At 49.0% G+C, this 16,726-nt stretch overlaps 1 protein-coding gene across 1 annotated transcript in view; it reads left to right on the top strand.

Annotated features, from left to right (window-relative positions):
- Positions 1 to 451: 451 nt before the first annotated feature.
- Positions 452 to 16,726, top strand: part of ATP8B1 (ATPase phospholipid transporting 8B1) — a 103,676-nt gene continuing 87,401 nt past the window's right edge. The window contains exon 1 of the mRNA XM_040985046.1: positions 452 to 726. The gene's annotated coding sequence lies outside the window, so the exon portion shown is untranslated. The remainder of the gene's footprint in view (positions 727 to 16,726) is intronic.

Genomic DNA, 16,726 nt, shown 5'->3' with positions numbered 1-16,726 from the left:
CCGAGCACGCAGCAACCCCGCCAGCTTTCCGGGCTGGCTCGGTCATCGACCTGGTGTGGTAGCCAGTTCGGCCGAGGGAGTGGAGAAGGTGGCGCGGGACTGGAGGGGTCGAAGTGGTGGAGCAGTGCCTTAGGAGCACAGAGCCGCTGAAGTTGGCCAGGGCGCTGGCTGGGGGCACAGCCCTGGGGGTGCCCACCTGCTGCCGGGACGCACAAGACGCTGGACCTGGACCGCTTCGGCCGCTTTGGCTGCTCCGCCCTGGTGCTTGCCGTCCAGCCCCCTCTCCGCCTCGGGGAGGGACTGAGGGGAGGGCAGACGGGTAGGGCCCACCCCCAGCCCCAACCCCTTGCCCCATCCTCAGCCCCAGCCGTGCTTGGCGGCCGCGGCTGCCAGAGGGAGACGAGAGGCACCTCCCTGGAGCGGAGAAACCAGTTTGGCCGGTCCCACGGAGCGGAGGGAAAAGGGCGGCCCTAGTGGAAGGGAGCTCGGACGCGGGGCGGGGAAGGCGGGGAGCCATTGGCGCAACACCGGAGCCGGAGGAGCAGCCGCCAACTGGACACGCTGCCCGAGGCTCCCAGCCAGCCCCGGTGCGCCATGAGGCGCTAGCGCCGCGGCCAGCGCTGGGGCCCGGCGGACGGGAGGCAGCTGAGACGGCCAGGTGCACCGCGAGCGCTCGGAGAGGGGCGCACCCGGCGGATGCCCCAGCCGGGGCCCAGCGAGCACCAGGTAAGAAGGGGCACGGCGCCACAGCCCCAGTAATCCCCCAACCCGGGGTTCCTTGTGACTCCCGGGCCAGGCAGCTCTGGGGATCCGGGATACGGTGGCAGCAGCTGTCCGCACTCTTGGGCTGCGGAGCCCTCTACCCGTGGGATTAGAGTGGCGGTGCCTGCAAGCTCCGTGGCTTCGGAGCCGGGAAGGTGCGGCTAGCCCGGGGCAGCGCTGCGGAGATTGCCGTGGCAGGGGTTGACCTGCCAGAAGGCGGGAGCTCACGGAAGGTATTTGCGTGTTTGGTTTGCCACACACCTGACAGTGGTTAAGCCCCGAGGGTCCAAGTAGAGCTCGCTGTCCCCCCCCCGGGAGGTCGTACAGCTGGCGTCCTGACAGTGACCACCGCCTCTCCGGGAATCTGCCGTGGCTGGGTTGTGCTAGGGCCCCCTTTGGCAGCCGGTGTCAGAGGTGTCGGTAAAGGACCTTTGGGCCAAATGCACCTGGCCCTAGCCGCACCTGCGAGTCGGGTTGGGCGTGAGGTCCGCTGCCCCTCTGGAGCGTGCTGAAGCCGAGCGCTCCCAGCTGCTTTGCGCTTTAAAACGAGATGCGGGCTGTGAAGGGGAGGAACCTTTTCCTGGAGGACTGCAAGCCGCGGCCAGAGCTCCCACCGCACTGCTGCAGGCCATTTGTCTCCCTCTCTGCCTGGTGGATGTCTGGCGCGGTCACCTCGCCCTGAGCCTGAGGGATAAGATAGTCTCTGGGAGGACGAGGATTTTAACCCCCCAGCTCCCCCACGCCGTCTCCTCCCCAAAGTGAAAGGAAAGCCGGAGCGCCCGCCCAGCTTCTCCCTGCCGCGGGGACCAGAGGGTCGTGGGGAGAGGATGCAAATGAGAGTGGGGATGGCTCATGAAATGACAGGGGACCTGGGCCACGTTCTTGCCCAGGGAATCGCCCCTGAACTCTATCCGACCCTCTGGGCCTGTGGGTGCCGCCCTGGGCAAGATCCAAGCCCTTGTTAGGTCGCTGGCGAGGTCCCCTCCCGGAAATGGCCCTGGCTGTTGGCGTAAAGAAAGGTTTGGTGCACATCTTCCTGGTTGCTTTCCCCACTCCCTGAGAAGGACTTCAGGCCATGCTGGTAAGATGCTTGGAGACCACTGGCGCGTTGTGGGGCACTGACCTAGGATGCCCGTTTGGGGGAACAAAAAGCTAGCATGATGCGTCTCTGGGAGAGTGAACGGCAAGCCGGAAGAAAAGAGGAAACGGTGCCAAATGTGATATCAGAGTTCTAATTTTTCCTCCTCTCAGGAGTAGTTTTGTGTGAGGCCTAAAATGCCACTCGTTAATTCCGAGCCTATTGTTGGCAGCCTTATTAAGCTCCTTTATAAAGGCCCGGACAGTGCGCCAGGTGATGAATGGTTAGTGGTTGATTGCTTTCCCCGGAGAGAAGTCACGCGGGCCTGCAATTACTCCTCTAAAGTCTCCGATGGCTTTCTGCTGGCGTGGAGCTTCCTTAGTTCTAATTTTGAAGAGGGGAACGTTTGGCAGCCGTGTTCATTTGTCATTTCCCCCAGAGCATTGGGCCACGCTGTAGGAATTGTAAGGGATTCTTGGTGGACGCTGTTAGGCGCAGTCCAGCCACAGGTGGCTTCCTACCCGGCTGGTTCACAGATGGCACCTGTGTGAGTCCGTGTGCGGCTGCTTTTCAGTTTTCCACCTGAGCTTCATATACAGGCAAAGCCACATTTCTGCGCCGTTGTCATGACTTCTGGGGCAGAGGACTATGGAGTGGGATGGTAGGAAACACGTGAATGCAATTGCCCAGTTTGGAGAGTTTTTTTTTCTAACTGTATTACCCTAAATGAATTATTAAAACTTCAGAGCCACGATTTGCTCACTTGCTGGGCGATTAAAAGGTATCATCCCCCTCCTTGGATGCTAAAGAATTAAGTACACGACTGGGTGAATGTCTTACCAATAGCAGGTATCTGGAGCTCGTTTTCATATGTTCCTTTAATGGACTATTATTATTTTTTTAATAGTATGATTCCTTGCTGGCTTAAATTCTGCTTTGGATTTTCATCAGCTGCTCCAGAAAGGTTGTGTTGCCGTCGTTGCGCATGAAGGCTTGCACACTTGTAAGCTTGGAGGAACTACAAAACAAGTTTTTTGGGGTCCACTTTATCTCTGAATGAAGGAAGCTTTGTAGTTGATTTAATACTTTGTTTTGGAATTTGTTTCCAGATTGGGCTCCAGCAGAGTTTTCTTTTGTGGCGCTTTGAGGTGACTTGTGATGTTCTCAGATCTGTTTGTGGGTACCACTCAGTTGCATTGCTTGTGGTTATCTCTGTGGACTTGTATCTCTTATTAAATAGAAATTCATTTGCTGCCAGAAGAACTTTAATAACACAAAAAGAAGATAGCTTTTCTTCTCCTTTCTGTTAAGCAAGTGCCTCCTGAATCCTTGTGCCAAGCTCGAAGTAATGCCTACTCTAAGACGTTTTGAAAGCTTGTGAGACTCAAAGCTGGTATGCTGGAGAAAGACTCTAGAAAGCATATGTGTGTGTACAAATCGGGGCCCTTCAGCGATGACTTTATCTTAGTATGAAGTATTTTGAACTCAGGCCTAGGTGATTTTTTTTTTTTTATTATTATTATATGCACTTTCCATGAACTTTTGAAGCACCCCATGCAGATATTTGCTTGTTCCTGTATCAGTCTGCTTCTTATTTTAATTCTTTGGAAACAAGAGTCTTAAATCATCTGATCATTTACAGATAAATGCTTTCCCTAATGCTATTAACCTTGATTGTACTTTTACGTGTTCTGACTTCAAAGTCACGCGTGGTGGAAACTAGGTTTGGTAGCTGGTGCTGAGGCCTAGAGCAGGAAAAAGAGCCTGATGCGCTTGGGACAGCTTCCCAGCCGTGTAACCTAGGGCAAGTCACTTCAGCTGTAGACACCTCATCTTCAGCTTCCCCACCTGCAAAGGGGATGAAGCTGGACCTACCTCCCAAGGCTGTGTGATGGCTTGGGAAGACATAACTGAGTCAAAGTTTTAGCACAGGGCTTCATCAAAGGACTGTTGTTATTTTCTTGCCGTTAGCACTCACCAATATTTACCACTAAGCCTTTCTCCTAGGCTGTGTGTTAAGAAGGAATAGCTTCACATGTTCATATTCATTTAGCAAATGTCTTTGTTTGCAAGAAAAAATTCTCCAGGGGTGGATGAGGTTATAGAACTCCAGGCCACAGTGGGGCACCTTGGGATGCTCGTGGCCTCTGATTTAGCAGCCTGGCACAGTCACAGCCCGAGGGCCTTGGCTGGCCTCTGTCCTCTTCCTTATCTAGTGCCCGGTCTTTTCCAAACCCTGGGGCTTCTTGTAAGGATCAGGCCTTCTTGTGTGGTTTTCAGGGCATAGTGCCTGGTCTGTTATTACCAAGGAGAGAGAACTTGGCTCCTACCCCTCTCAGCTCTGTGGGGTCACCGAGGGCCTGCGTAGGGACATTTTTCTTGATTGGGGAGAATATAGAATACGTGCTGTCTCTCTCCTTCCGAGGATGTTTTTCCTCTGTGGGGAGGGCAGCCTGGACCACTTGTATCTCTGAAGGCTGGTGTTCATCCTCCATCACCTGTGACCTTGTCCAACAGGTGTAAGATGGGCCTGGAAGCTGTGGCAGGTCTGTGGCACAGTGGCGGGTCCTCCCTCAGGATGGGGAAAGTACCTGGCTTCAGGGGTAGGTCTGTCTTGTTGTAGGGTCACCTTTTGGTGGCCACTGGCAGCCCCCAGCAGGCATGGGGAGTGGGGCCTTCTGCATATTGTGGGGATCTGACCTTTGCCTGGTGGCTCAGCCCCTTATTTACCAGGCTCTCTTTTATGGCTTTGTTTCTTTGCCAAGTGGCTTTTGCTCCACCAGAGTGGAGGTTTATTGATTTAAGATGGGTCGTGTTTGAAATTGGTTTTCTAACCTTTACCCAAACGGAGCAGAACTAGGAAGTCCCGGCTGACTCTCAGGCTCCAAGCATCGGGCTCACATGGGGGCCAGTCTTGCTGTTGAGGGAGACCCTTGTGGGTCGGGGAAGCACTAAGTGTATTTAATATGTGATATAACTGGGACAGTTTCAGTTTCGGGCTCACTGGCCTCCTCAGATGCTTTTCCGGGCTTTGTATATCATGTGTAGTTACAGAGAAAATATAACCGTCTGCAGGAAAAATTGAAAACTATTTCATGTGAGTGGCTTAGATATTGACTTACACAAGGAGACTGGTCAGGTTTCTTTCCTTCTTTTTAAAAGTTTTATTTATTTGAAAGAGAGAAAGAGAGAGATCCTTCCTTCATTCATTCATTCACCTGCCATGCGGCCACAGCAGCCAGGCATTGATCAGGCCAAAGCCAGGACCCAAGGACTCCATCCAGGCCTCTCACATTGGTGGCAGGAGCCCAGCTATTTGGATCATCATTCACTGCCTCCCAGGCACGTTGGTAAGAACTGGAAGCCGAGGTACCAAGACTTGAGCCAGGGAATCTGATACGGAATGTGGGTGTCCCACGCAGCAGCTTAAGTTGCTGTGCCACACATCTGGCATGGAGCAGGTTTTAGATGTTTATGCCAGCAAATGTCAGCCCTATTTCTATAGGAAAATGTGTGTCCTTTAAGTAAGGCACTAACAGTTTCTGTGTCAACCTCCAGAGCTTTCAGATACCACCAGCAAACCAAGTGTGTGAGTCCAATCAGACTGAGAATTAAGCGAATGTCTGGTGCCAGAAGAACTTCAGGAGGTGGAGAGATTCCTCATTATCTTATTTTTCTTTTAAAAAAATAGATTTAATATTTATTTATTTGAAAGAAAGAGTTGCAGAGGGAGAGATAGACATCTTCCATCTAGGAGCTAGTTTGCTCCTCAAATGGAGACAGTAGCTGGGAGGCTAGAACTCCATCGGGTCTTCCACATGGGTGTAGGGCCCCAAGTTCTTGGGCCCTTAACTGTTGCTTTACCTGACATGCTAGAAGGAGCTGAATTAGAAGTGGAAGAGCCAGAATGCTAATGGTCACCCATAAATGATTCCAGCTTTGCAGGTGGGCAACTTAATCCACTGTGCCACAATACCAGCCATCATGTTAATACAGAGGCTCATTTCCTGAGAGCTTGTTCTTGGAACTGTAGTAGAATGTTTACATCACATGAATGCTACCATTGTAACCGTTTTCGGGTGTTGGGTTGGTTTGCATTCAACACCTCTACATGTGCAAATATGCACCTGCCAGTCCATTCTCAAGTTGATCTGTACCATTAAACAACACTTCTCCCCTTTTCCAGCTCCTGATGGCCTTAGTTCTGCCTTCAAGGTCTATATATTTGACCACTGTAGGGTCACTGCTGTGAGGTGGAATCAGTGTTTTCCCTCTTGTGACTAAGACTGATGCTCACAAGGTCAGCAGGTGTCGCAACATCATCCATGCTGTAACGTACATCAGAAGTTCTCTGAAGGCTGAATAATACTCCATGCACCTTGCATTTTGTTTACCCACTCACCTGCCCTAAAGTTGTGTGCATTTTTGGCTGCGGACACTAATATTGCCTCAGGCCTGGGTTGCAGGCATTATGTTTCTGAGCTCTAGGTTGGGCAAAATGTCCCTTCCATATAGAAGCTGAGCAGGGAGGAGGGTTGGATCCCAGACTTTCCCGCAGGATCCCAGGATCAGCGTGCAGAACTTGGCCTGGAGGACACTCAGGTTGTGGGCACAGATACAGCAACACGTGCATTAGGGAAGCTGGCGGCCATTTGTTGCTTCATCACCCAGCTGGCCTGAGGTGTAGCTGACACGCTAGTTAGCAGCCCTGGCCACGCGATCTGGCAATCAGTCGATCACAAGCACTTGCCAGAGGAGACATAGTGGAGAAATGATCCTGCCCTTCCCCCTAGCACTGACTTCAGTTAAATTTTATTATTATTTGAAAGGCAAAAAGATAGCTTTCTTTCACTGGTTCATACCCACACATTTGTGCAGTAGGTGAGACTGGGCCATGCCAAAGCCAACAGCTAAGAACTCAGCCTGGATTTTCCACATAGGTGTCGGGGACCTGACTGCTTAAGCCATCTTTTACTGCCTCCTGTGGTACATATTAACAGGCATTGGAGCTCAAACTCAGGCATGCCATAAGGGATGCAGGCTTCCCAAGAGGCATCTTAATTACTGCTCCAAACATGTTCCCCAAAAGTTCTTTAGATTGAAAACTTAAATGTCGGATTATTTTCTAATTTAGCATAAAACTCATAGCTCTTTTTTTTAAAAAAAAGATTTATTTATTTATTGGAAAGTCAGATATACAGAGAGGAGGAGAGACAGATCTTCTGTCCGATGAGTTACTCCCCAAGTGAGTGCAACGGCTGATGCTATGCCGATTCGAAGCCAGGATTCAGGAACTTCTTCCAGGTCTCCCACACGGGTGCAGGGTCCCAAAGTTTTGGGCCGTCCTCAACTGCTTTCCCAGGCCACAAGCAGAGAGCTGGATGGGAAGTGGAGCTGCCGGGATTAGAACTGGTGCCCATATGGGATCCCGGCGTGTTCAAGGCGAGGACTTTAGCCACTAGGCCATGGTGCCGGGCCCTCTTAAAATAAGCTAAGGCGGAGCTGGCATTGGCAGGTAAAGCTGCTGCCTGATGTCTGACATGCCACATGGGCTTAGTATAAGTCCCAGTTGCTCCACTTCCCATCCAGCTCCATGCTCGTGGCCTGGGAAGGCAGCTTTCGATGGCCCGAGTATCCTGTCACTCACATGGGAGACCCTGATGAAGCTTCTTGTTTCTGACTTTGGCTTGCTACAGCCCTGACTTTTGAAGCCATCTGGAGAGTAAACTAGCAGATCTCGATCTCTCTCGATTCTCACTCTCTCTCTTCCCCTCTCTCCCTCTCTGCCTCTCCCCCTCCCTCCTACCCTTTTTCTCCTTCTCTCTCCCTCTCCCACCCCTGCCCCGCAACTTTCAAATAAAATCAGCAAATCTTTTAAGATTAAGCCAAGGCAAAAGTTTGCACTGCAGTCTGCGTTATAGTGCAGTTACCACTTGGGCATTGCTGTAAAAATGTGCTCGTGCCTGCAGCAGTGTGAAAGGCAGGCGCCTTTATGTAACCATCCAACAGCAGTTGGTTTAAAAACATCTTCACCTGTATTTTCTGGGAAACAATAGATTCTCGTGTGTTTACTCACACAGCGCCCTGAAAGTAAGCCAAATATGGACTAGCACACAGAAAAAGCAGGATTTCCTTTTAAAGTAGAAATGAAAACCAAACAGCAAGAACAATGTAAACATGCTTCGTTCCCGAATGCCCCCATCCCTGGTGTTGCTCGTTTCTCTATCCCATGTCAGTGATAACCACAGAGAGGACTTGGGGGCCAGTGGGGCTCTTCTCCAGGAGATTAGTGTCTGTATTTAGCTCAACATAATTGTTTAGCATTTGTTTCATCAATCATTTGCTTCCAAGTGAATATTCTGGCTAAGTGGTAATGTCTACAGCACGTAACACGTGAATCCCTGAGCCCTGGGTTGCGTGAGGGCTGACAGCAGCAGCAGCAGCATCTAACGTGTGCTAGATCTTTGGGATCCCTCGGACAAAGTGCTGAGTAGGTACTAGCTTCATCTCTGGAGTTCTGGATGGAATGGCCAGTGGCATCTATTTCATCTCACAGTGGTAGACCCACTTCAGGACTCACCCGAAATCTAATTGAGGTCTGTTGATGTAGCCAGGCTACCAGACAACCGGCAGCTCTCTTCAGGGAACACTGCCTGTATGCCAGACACATGGCATATGCCAGGGATCAGAGCTTGTCCTTAGGCACCTGGCATTTTCAAGAGAATACAGACAGGACGTAACAGTCACTGTGCAGTGTGCTCCACAGCAGAAACCCCTGCAGGGCAAAGAGAAGGAATACATGGCAGTCATAAAGAGTCATAGCATTTTGGATTAGGCGACATGGGAGTGAAGACACAGGGGAGTTGTGGGAAAAGAGCGTCCAGGTGCAGGGACAGGTGAACCAGGGTAAGGTTGCAAGGTGGGAGTGTGGTTGGTTAGATGAGCTGTTTCCCAGTGAGCGGGTGGGCCACAGACAAGGAGGAAGGAGGTGAGAGCAGACAGTGGGCTCCGCGGGGATTTGGACTCTTTTTTTTTTTTTTTTTTAGGTTGGTTTATTTATTTTGGAAAGGCAGATTTACAGAGAGGAGAGACAAAGAAACATCTTTCATCTGCTGGTTCTTTCCCCAAATGCCACAATAGCTGGAGCTGAACTAATCCAAAATCAGGAGCTTCTTTTAGGTTTCCTATGTGAGTGCAAAATCCCGGGCTTTGGGCCATCCTCCTCTGCTTTCCCAGGCCACAGGCAGGGAGCTGGATGGGAAGTGGAACAGGTGAAACATGAATTGGCGCACATATAGGATGCCAATGTATGCAGGCCCCTGGCTCTGACTTTGTGCAAGGTGAGGTCAGTGCAGGGTGCTGTTCTGAAGAACAGTGATGTGCTTTGACTTGTGTCACTGGTGGATGCTGTGTGAGGGGTGGGCCTGAGGAAGGCTTCTTCATGGGGAGGCCAGGTTTAGGGTTGAGCCAGGTTCGGGGTAGGGGACAGCTTTCTCTAGAGTGGAAGCTGTGTGGGGTGAGATGTTGGGTTCTTCAGAGAGAAGATAGAATTTGGTAGAGAAGACACAGATGTAACTTTTCTTTTGACTGATTTTGAAGGCCACAGCATTTCCACAGTTAGTTGTGGGATGTGAGAGAGCAAGAGGGGAAGAACAAAAGAGAAGCCAAGGATGACTGTCTTAGCATAGCCTGGGATGCAGAGGGAGATTGGAGGTTGTGAGTGCTGTGAATTAAATAAGCTGTGTTGCAATCCCTTGTAAGAGAGAGGGAAGAGATACTTTTGGACAGCATGCACAAGCCTTGGCTCAAAGAACTGCATGTGTGTCCTCCGTGTGCCTTCCTGCTCTGGGGGTGGAAGGAGGCAACCGTTAGAGGAAGGAGATGGTCCGTACCAAGCACATGAAGGTGGTCTGTGACCCATAGGTTTCCCAGGTAGGGAGGGTACCCCGACACGGGGCTGCCCACAGGCCCCTCCTCCATCCCACTCCCCAACCCCTTGCTGTACTTTACTGGGAGGGTGAGCTCCTCCCAACCCCCAGACACAGGCAGCCCCTGTGGCTCCTGCCCCTGCCTCCTACTTATTTTTATCCAAAACAACTTCATCAAGATATAATTCATGCACCATATAATTTGTAAAGGGTAAGTCTAATGGGTTTCAGTATTTTTACAGAGTTGTGCAGTCATTACTATAATCTATCTTAGATCCTTTCTGTTATACCAGTAAGATACCCTGCACCCTCTCATGGGCCCTCGTCTATTTGCCACTCCCCACAGCCCAGGCAGCCCTTGCCCTACTTTCTATCCTGGTGTGTTCATCTCTTCTGGATATTCCATGTCCATGGACTCACACACTGGCTGGTCTCTTGGGACTGACTTTCTGCCTTTGACCACAATGTTTCCAAGATTCTCCCATGCCCTCACATTCCCTGGTGGCTAATGTTTTGATGTTGAGGAATACACTTGTTGCTTTTGCACCATGATACATTCTTGAAAGCACACAGGCTATGGAAATGTGTTCTTGTCACAAGCTGATAGACCTACCTGTTACAAAGGGCATTGTTGCTGTTTTCCAGGGAGCCAAAATGTGCATATATGTGTGAGCATTAATCTGTTGCCTTCACACTTGAATACAAAGTCCACAAAGTTTGTGAGTTGGTCTAAAGACTGGTGACTTTCTGGTGGCCTGAGGGTTCTTTTTTCATTTGATGGTGCTACAATTACTTCCGTGCTGCTTACAGGCAGTGTGCCAGATGTTGGTGGTGAACTGAGTGCAAAGCAACACAGATGGGCCTTGTCACACCATGGAGTGTGTGGGGTTGTTGGTGTGGAGTAAGAGGAGCAGCTATTAAACAAAATGTGGAAAAAGATGGATATGAATCAAATTGATGTTAGAATCACAACCTATAATATATACCTTAAAGGGAAAAAAAGATATTACTACGAAGATAACAAAAGCTTACTGTAAGACAGTTTGAGATAAACTCAAATGTACATTGACAGATGAATGGATAAACAAAATATGTATAGCCTTTCAGTAGAATATTACTCAGTCCTGAAAAGGGAAAATGAAATATTAATATTCACCATATAGATGAAGACTTTAAGCTAATTAAAACATACCAGGTACAAAACTCTGATTTCATTTATAGGAGGTTCTCAGAACAGTTTAATTCACAGAAAAGGAAAGGTTGACCAGGAGGCCTGGAAGGTGCTGTTAATGGATACACAGCTCCAGGCTGGGAGATGAGTGGTGGTGGTGTTGGTGATGCAACAATGCAAATGGACGTACTGTCATCTAACTTTGCACTTACAAGCAGAATGGTCAATGGGGTCTGTAGGAGGAAGTTGCACTTCAGCTGAGCCCTTAGGTATGGAATGTGTCAGAAGAGAGATCCATTCCAGGAGAGTAGCGAGTGAAGACTCGGAGGGGGAGGAGGGCTTAGGACTGTTCCCAGCACTAGTGGAAGACTGGAAAGCTGGGGGGAGAGGGACAGCATGGGCTGAGCAGTCGGGCCCAGCTGTCAAGAACATGATGGAAACCAGGAGCATATTTGTCAGTGGTGGGGCAACATGCTTGGATTTCTGTCCTGGCTGCTAATGTAGACTACAAGCTACAGGTTGGGTTAGGGCTGAGACCAGGAGCAGGGAAGTGACCAGTTAGGAGCTGATAATTGTCTGGACTGGCTGCATAAGTATAGTTGAGGCCCACCCCAGAATTACCAACTTCATAGCTCATAGCTAGGAGCCGGCAGGCTGCCTTTAATAAAACTGCAGCTGCTTCTGAGGCCTGCCTGAGGCTGCAAACTACTTGGCCTATAGCATTGTTTTTCTTTCTTCATTCTGACTCAAACTGCATTCTTACAGCTTAAAAAAAAAAGTTTATTTAAATTTTTAAAAATTTATTTGAAAGGCAAAGAGAAAACAGAAAAAAGATCTTCCACCCATTGATTTACTCCCCAAATACCTGAGCCAGTGGAGGCTGGGCCAGGCTGAATCCAGGTGCCTGGGATTCCATCTCGGCCTCCCACGTGGCTAGGAAGTACCCAAGCACCATCGAACCATCACCTCCTCCTTTCCATGGTCTGCATGAATAGTGAGCTAGAGGCAGTGGCAGAGCCAGGCTCTGCTCTAGGATGTGGCCATCCACGTGGTGGCTTAACCACTACAGTCAAATGCCTGCTTGTTAGAGCTGTTTGATGAGTAGGACTCTGAGATCATATCTAGCCATGGCAGGAAAGGACAAGTTAGAATTCTTCAGTGCTGTTACCTAGCACAGGTGAAAAGCAGGGCAGATGTGGGCACCCTAAGCTATACAGTTATTGTAGACCTGCTGGCTTCTGTTTGCTCTGGACTGCCCCCACTATGGCAGAAGTACCCCAGCAAGGGACTCTTGTGTCACAGCCCAGATCCTGGCACAATGCTCACCTGTAGTGGCTGCAATACATTTGCATACAAAGAAGTGAAGTCAGAAACACATCTTCTTCACACTGGCCATCCCAGGCACTGGACGCCACTTAAAAGCGTGCTGTCTGAGACAGAAGGCACGGAGCCATTGGATGGTTATTGCCTGCTTTTGTAGTGACCCTGCAGTAGCCAAATTCATGGTGATCTAATTAAGTGAATTTTATGTTTTTCTTTCTTCAGTCAGCTGTCAGAGGAGAGAAACCGATTTCTTAGACTTGCTAAGATAGCTGTAAACAAAAAGACCATGCACCAATTTTCGGTACCCGTTGCCACAAAACACCAAGGATTTGTTTTTGTTTTTACATTAGTATCTATGCTGGAGGCAAAAAAAAGGAACCTTGTAACATCTTGGTCTGGGTTAGAGATCTTCTAAGAAATGGTACTTGGAAACTCTTAGACCCTTCTAGAACTCTGAGCTGTGAAATGCTTGTATGAAATTTAAAAACAACTAACCACCATATGTTCTCACTATTCTAGTTGGGGTTTATTCTATTTTCCCAAGGCAAAGGACACAAAGTTTTCGAGATCTTAAGAATGTTTAGGAGTTGTGTAACACCGGTTGAATCCTACCAGATGGAGCCAAGTGAAGCTTACTGCTAGATCAGGTTTTATTCCATCAATTTTCAGTTCTTACCAGTATTACCAGAGCCTGAGAAAGTTGAAAGGATTTGTAGAACTTTGACCCTGGTCTCCCCAGGCTTCGATAATGACTGATCATTCAAAGGTGACTTGGCATTCAGGGAAGATTTTGAGTTATCACAATTCAAGGTGTGTCACCAGTGGCAGGGGGCAATGGTGCTACTAACATCCTGCACAGTCCCCACCGCAAAGAAGTCCCCAACACAAAGAAGTCCCCAACACAAAACATCAATACCATTGAACAAATTCTGCCTTCCACAATAATAGAATCTGGGATTCTGTAGGACTCCATCTTGGAATCATTCTCATTCCATGTAGAGGATCTCCAAGCACCTTAACAAATCAATCACTCAGCTCCTCCCAGCAGTTCAGACCAGGTCTGTCCTGCCCACTATAGCCTCTTGGCTGAGCCTGACTAAGCTGGCTGTTGGATTAAAGACAGTGCAATTTACCAGGAGGAGTTGCTGGCTTAGAGGCTGGGTGAGTGTTTGGATCTGAGCTGACCTGGCCTGGAGAGGGAGGGCAGTGTACCATGCCAGGCTGGAGGGCATGGAGAAGTAAGCCATTCATTCAGGTTAGTGTATTTCCAGAAGTCCCAAGAAGGTCTTGCAGTAGAGGGCCATGTTGCAGAATGATTTGAGCTTCCCCAGGCTTGTAATAAAATAAAAAGTTTCAATTGGGATGGGTGTAGTAAGAACCTAAATGAAATAAATCCACATCCACACACACATACACACACACACACAAATCTATTCTCCGGCCAGGCCCACCTGTATAGGCCTGGGAGGAGACTCCCCAGAAAGCATTGGCTTCCACAGTGTAGACCAGCAGTTATTAAACAACAGCAGGCCTGGAAATCTCATGGGGATCTTGCTAAGATGTGGATGCTGAAGTTGGCTGGAGATGAAATTCTTCACTTCTAACACACAGACCCCAGGGATTTCTAGAGTGGTAAAAAAGAGGTGGAGATCAAGAGAAGGCAAACGCCATTGTCAGAGGAGGAGCCAGCCTTGCTGTTTCCATCATCCTCATTCTTCCTTTAGACTAAGGTACCCTGCCTTTTTGATACCTTTGAAGTTGTCATTTTCCATTGGCCTTGAACTGTTGAATAAATTATGAAAGAACTCATTTGCTTTGCCATTGGTGTCAGCCCTATGTGTGCCTGCTGTCACTTTTGAAGGACCCCTGTGAATGCATGCGTGCTTCTGTTGGTCATCAACGCCACAGAGAGTGTCTTGCCCAGAATTGCTGTTCACTCAGCTCTGCACACCACGTAGGCTATCGTTTCCAGCAAAGCATTTCTGATTGTATATACTTATTTTCATTTGTTTCAAAGGCAGAGAGTATTTCCATTGCTGGTTCATACCCCAAATGTCTGCGCAGCCAGGGCTGGACCAGGCTGAAGTTAGAGGCCTGGAACTCGCCCAGTCTGCCATGTGGGAGGCAGGGAGCCAAGTCCTTACGCGGCTACTCCCAGCAAGGTGCACCTGAACAGGAAGCTGGATCAGAAGTAGAGAAACAGGACTCAAGCAGGCACTCTGCTATGGCCTGTGGACATTCCAAGCAGCATTTTAACCACCGCATCATGACACCTGCTGTTTTGTAGAGTTAATAGCCTGGATGATGTTCTCACTCTGTCATAGTTGCAAGAATCTCTCTCCATTCCAGCAGCCACTGAATTTTTAGAGAAAAACAGGAAGCCAGTTTCCTAAGAGAACCACAAATAAATGGGTTTCATATTTTCTGGAGCCTTCCTTTAAATACATAAACTTGGAGATGACTGAGGGATTTCAGGGGAGTGGGCCATTTGTTCTTGGCCTTTCAAAAATGAGGTTCATTAGACTTACAAGATGAACATTAAACACTGATGCCTGAGTATTCCCTTATCCTTACTGAGTAGCCTGGGTGCTCCTGGGGTGATGCTGGGGCATAGAGAAGGCAGGGAAGTCCTTGGAAGGCAGGTGGTGTAGAATCTCTTTCAGCTTATCAAGCATGTCTTAAGTCTATGCAAATATCTATAAATCAGTCTATGGGAAAAATGAAGGAGTGATGCAACTTAAAGATATTGAGTGGGATTCTATAATAAATGAGCTGTGGTGATCCAGGTGAAGTCATTTGATAATTCTTATCTGTGCAGTGGCGGCTGGTGGCAAAGCACTACCTTATTTTCCCAAGAATGCTAAAGAGCTACACGTAGGTTTGCCCCTTCTACCCTTTTGTTCTGTTTTTCGTTAAGATTCTGCAGCAGCATCCTCTGGCCACACAGTGTGAATTACTATCTGCAGGTTCATTCCCTAGATGCCTGTCACAGGACTGGCATAGGATAAAGCCAGAGCCAGGAGCCAGGAGCTCCATCCTGGTCTCCCACGAGAATGACAGGGACACTCCTGATTTGAAGGGCTCACATTTGCAGGAAGTGAAGGAGCTGGAAATTGAACACTTAATACAGATGTGGGCATCCCAGGTGATAGCTTCACTGCTGTGTCAGGTGCCTGCTCCATCACGCTGACTTTACCCACCTGTTAAGGTTTCTCTCCACTTAAAAGCTAGCAGGAGGGCTACTGTTTCTGCTCTATCCTTAGGGGCCATAATCTAGTAGGCTTTCAGTAACTGAAGAATTCACTCACTCATTCATTTCTACCTCCCAACGATGTGGAAGTATAGCAGCAGCAGCCTGTTCTAAACATTTGAGCTCTGGATCCCTCTTGTAAGAAAGATTTAGGGATTTTTCTCTAGGAATTTTGAGAGCTCTACAATAGGTGGATCTGTTTTGTGTTTGTAACCACTTTGTAATGTTGCCAAAACTCAGCCTGGCTCCACAATAAGGAGTGAAGCAGTTTCAAGAATAAAGATAGGACCAGAGCAACCACCCGTTGGCCAGAGTGAGAATTCCCATGGTGCACCAGCCTAGACTAGGAACCCAGAACCACTGTTACCAGTGAGAATCATGAGAATCTGTGCAAAGTTGAAACTCTACATGGACTAACCTTTGCTATTCAAAGTTCTGAGTTAATTTGAAGTAGACCTGTCAGCAGGCCACACCTACCAGCTGGTATTCTTGGAGATTCTGCCTCTCTGACTGGCAGTGGCTGTGTGTGTGTGGGTGTGTGTGGGTGTGTGGGTGTGTGCGTGCGAACACGTGCAGGGGATGGATCTCGTGTCTGGATGAGCTGTAAATAGCTGACAGGCCTGCCTGTGCAGCCAGGCACTCATGGCTGAGACAAGAACCGTGTCTTCTGAAGGTGTCGTGATGGACATGGGGCTGTGGCAACAAGACTCCCGACTGCTCACAAGCTCTTACCTGATCAGTGTAGGTGAGGAGGAGGGCTGGGCATGCCAGAAAACCAAGGAGAAAAACAAGGCACGAAACCTTATCTTCCTTCTATTCGGGTGAAACAGCTGGCAGGAGAAAGCCAAGTTCTTCCCATCACACATACAACATTATTTCCGTTGGGCGACCTCTTTGACTCAAGCCAAGTAAGTGAGGAGCGTTTTTGTTGGAGTTTACAGGAAACCTCTGTGCCTGCAGTAAAACCGGCAGACTCTTAAATTTTTATGGCCAAAGAGTTGCGACTCTCCTTCCCTCCCATCTCCCCCCAGCTTCCCTCTCCTCCCAGGGCCTGCGTGGCCTGTGCTGATGGAGTTGGAAGCCAGCCCTGTAGTTTCTATTGTGAAATTTTCGAGGCTGTTCATGTGTGGAACACACAGCAGGATGTGACTCACAGCTGTGGCAAGGGACATGGGAGCCAAGCCTGAGGTCTCTTTTTTGGAAATGAACAAATA

This window comes from Ochotona curzoniae, unplaced genomic scaffold (assembly GCF_017591425.1).
Source record: "Ochotona curzoniae isolate NIBS_2020 unplaced genomic scaffold, NIBS_Ocur_1.0 contig_43, whole genome shotgun sequence".
In the NCBI taxonomy this organism is placed as follows: Eukaryota; Metazoa; Chordata; class Mammalia; order Lagomorpha; family Ochotonidae; genus Ochotona; species Ochotona curzoniae.
This window is presented reverse-complemented; position numbering and strand designations above follow the sequence as displayed.